This window comes from Otolemur garnettii, unplaced genomic scaffold (genome assembly GCF_000181295.1).
Source record: "Otolemur garnettii isolate 467f Iridium unplaced genomic scaffold, OtoGar3 scaffold00003, whole genome shotgun sequence".
Classification (NCBI taxonomy): domain Eukaryota; kingdom Metazoa; phylum Chordata; class Mammalia; order Primates; family Galagidae; genus Otolemur; species Otolemur garnettii.
In genome coordinates this window covers 26,760,516-26,764,555 of record NW_003852398.1, presented here as the reverse complement: position 1 = coordinate 26,764,555, position 4,040 = coordinate 26,760,516, and positions in this window count along the sequence as shown.

Below are 4,040 nucleotides of genomic sequence, written 5' to 3'. Positions count from 1 at the left end.
TCAGGACTTTTTAAAAATGCCCCAGAACGCGGGACAAATTGTTCAAAAGTGGGACTGTCCCGCCAAAAGTGGGATGTCTGGTCACCCTATTTTACACCAAAATCTGGATTTTCGGGTTCTGCCAAAAAGCAGGTCTGGCCATTCCAGGCTCGAGTTGACTAGCTATTAGCCCTTTCAAAGAAGCAAGAGGGCCCAGCTTTGTCACCACCTCCATGGTCCCCTTCCCTGCCTGGCCCCATAGGTGCTTCAGCGTGTGAATCTTGCTTAAGGAGCCTCGGTTCTCTTTTCCTGGGGAAGGACCCAAAAGGAGGAGGGAGACTTCATGGAAGACTTGGGTGCAAAAACGAAAGCTCCATCTCCCACAGACACAATCAGTGAGAGCTCTTGGCTCTATTGACTGTGAAAGCTGAACCCTGTGGCCTGGGTGCTGGTAGAAGCTGAGCCTTGTGGCCTGGGTACCTGGGAGCAGAGACCTGAAGGTGCTCAGAAAGGAGGCATTTTCATCCACCCACAAAACTCTTTCTCCCAGAAACCACTACTTAGATCTCTATCTGCTTTCCGGGGCCACGGGTGGACCAGCAGGCTTGTGTCATTTCTCTGGATGGGGGCTATAATAGTTACATTGTGCTGGGCAGAACAAGAGAGGTTTTCTTCTGGCAGCCAACTCTGGGCAGACATCCGAGAAAGGGGCTCTGGGGCTTCCCCTGCACAAAGGAGCATGGGAGAGGGGCCCCGAGCCAAGGAAAAGCTGCATGTCCCACAGCAGCACACACGGGACTGGGAAGCACAAAAGCATTTCTTGCAGAACACCTTGTTACAATTCCATTTCCATCTGAAAATAAATAAGCAAATGAGACAATCCCAGAGAACATACAGGACCCCCAGGACATGGTAATGGCAGGCCTTGCTGGGTTTTGAGCATTTATTCACTGACTCACTCACAAATATTTATTACCACTTACTAGATGTGGGGCACTGTACTAGGCACTAGGGATCTAGGCATGAGTAAGACACAGCAGCCATCCTCACAACACTTGCAATTGGGGGGGGGGGCAGTTGTGGCAGGTATGCATAAGAGACAAGTAAACAGGAAATTTTACAATGATGACCCAGTGACAGAACTAAGATTGACAGAGTGACAGAGTCAATTCAAGAACCCAGATCTGAGCACCCATCTATTGTTTTTCTTACTCTTCCCAGAGTCTCCTGAGATGACTGTAGTCTCAGCATAGAAGGTACCCAGAATGCCATAATAAGAAATTTGGACTCTCTACTGAGAAGCAAAGCAAAGAGAATCATCAAGTATTTTTAAGGGGGAAGTGACATGGTCTGATAAGGATCATGGAATGCTCACTTTGATGGCCGTGTTAGAAGCAGACCCTGGAGGCAATGTAACAGGTTAGAAGCCAGAGTACTTTCTTTCCCCAGGAGGAAGAGCCCTGAGCCTCTAAATTTTTCTTTCCCAGGGTTTCCCAATTCCACCTGATAAGCTAAGAATGAGACTGGGGAGTATCATTTGTTTTCACAAGACCAGGAGCAAACGGGAGTTGAAAGCTTTCTTCCTGTTATTGTTCACTGGGACCAACTTTGATATCTTTTTACCGAGCTGGAGCTCTCCACATAGACTTCTTTAGAAAAGCTCCAGGCAAACCTGGAAGACTTGGTACTGAGCAAGAAAGGAAGGGAAGATTTGAGGCAGATCCTAAAAAAAATCTTTCCTGGAGAATTGCACTCAAGAGAATGGTAAGAGGAAAAGAAAAGCAGACATCAACAACCTCGATTGCCATCTTTGTCCTGATGTTCACCACCTGATAGCTCACAATCCAGCCAACACAAACTGCTTTGTAGACATATCCTGCCATTTTCTGCCTTTGCTCTCACTGTTTTCTTTGCCCATAATGTTATCTCTTCGTTGCCTGTTCAAATCCTGTGCAGCCACCTCCCCTAAATGTCTGTAATCCATAACTGTCTCTGTGATCAGTAATTAATTCTTGCTTTGTCTTTATAGACTCCAGGAGCACTTTATTTATTCTCTGACACATCTAATATAATAATTTGTATTAAAATTATTTCACATATATCTATATCCTCTACTAGAGTGTAGATTCCTTGAGTATAGGAATCACTCCTAGTCTTTGTTCTCCCAATAGGAACTTATACAGAGTGCAATTAATATTGTCTAAGTGAATTGATGGGCAGTGGGGATAGTTTTTTGTTGTTGTTTTTTTTTTTTTGAGACAGAGCCTCAAGCTGTCACCCTGGGTAGAGTGCCATGGCATCACAGCTCACAGCAACCTCCAACTCCTGGGCTCAAGCAAGTCTCCTGCCTCTGCCTCCCAAGTAGCTGGGACTACAGGCACCCGCCACAACACCCAGCTATTTTTTGGTTGCAGCCGTCATTGTTGTTTGGCGGGCGCAGGCTGGATTCAAACTGCCAGCTCAGGTGTATGTGGCTGGCACCTTAGCTGCTTGAGCCACAGGTGCCAAGCCAGTAGGGATAGTTTTTATGATGAATATAGGACTTATTAACAGAAAAGCTTAGAAACAATATATAATTATTTTTTGTCCAAAACCAACAAATAATTTTCTCATCTATATTGAGTTAGTCTGAAAGCAACCCAGCTGTAGTTAATTTAGCCAACATTGCCACCTAGTGGATATTATGGGTAGTTAGCTAAATCTGACTACCATACCTTCCCCACAACTTCTTTTTGCGAATGAGCAGAACTGTGCAGGGCTGGGCACAATGGCTCAGACCTCTAATCCTACACTTTGGAAGGCTGAAGCAGGAGGACCCCTTGATGCCAGGAGTTCAAGACCAGCCTGAGCAAGAGTGAGACTTGTCTCTACAAAAAATAGAAATATCAGCTGGATGTAATGTCTCACACTTGTGATCCCAGTTACTTGGGAGTCTGAGGCAAGAGGATCCCTTGAACCCAGGAGTTTGAGGTTGCAATGAACTATAATGACAATGCTACACTCCAGTGCACTATAGCCCAGGGAACAGAATTAGACCCTGTCTAAGAAAAAAATGTACAGATTGTGTTCTCCCATTTGTATATTTTTCCCAGACCACAGTTCAGTTAATTCCACTTCATAAATTATTCCATGGACACATACAAATTTTCCTTAGCCGTTTTGATGTTTTTGTTCCACTTCTCAGAATATACTTCCAAAGTCCTTAAAATTTTCTGAAAGTTCTCTAAAAGAATCTCAATGAAATCCTTCATCTGTTGTTGCAATAATAATGTCTCATGATTTTTTTCCAATTATTTCAAATGAAATATGATTTTTAAAGAAGTAGTGAGCTAGCCTGGGAACTTAGCTCCAATTTAGAGCCTTTTCCAAGTATTTCACAGTTCAAGCAGTGAACTTTTGGAAATTTAATCCAAATCCACTTATAAATTGTTGGTTGGCTACTTTAGAATTTAAACTGACCTTTTCAAATTGGAAAAGGGGGTTAAGAACAAAGAAGGAGTAGGAACATAATAATGCACACATGTCTATAGCTATTTACGGTTGATAAAGTGGGTTTGTATCATCATTTCATTTGCTCTACCACAGCCCTGTGAGGTCAGTATGAGGTTCGTATAGCACAGATGAGCAAGCAAGCCTCACAGACAGAAAGTTATATCCCTAGTAAGCAGGAAAGCTCAAATCTCATGGTTTTTTCATTACGCCATGTTTCACCCAAGAGCTCACACACATACACACTGAACAAATTAATGATACAATTTTTTGAAGACAGTGTTAATTTCAACTTTCCCATAAAAACAATGGAAAAAAATATTCCCAGCCCAGAAGAGTACAAGATGCTCTGTCCCAGGCCCTTTCTCGCACAAGGTGTTCCCAGGGTGGGAATGTTCTAAGTAAAGGAGTGGCCGACTCAAAACTCAAAGCCATGGCCTCACTCCTGTTGGGGAGGAAGGGTGTCTAGGAGGACAATTAAGCCTGGACTTCACTGCATGAAGGGTCTTTAATTTAGACATATGATAGTGTCTATAAATGAGTGAGCCCTATTTCCAAGCAATACACTAATG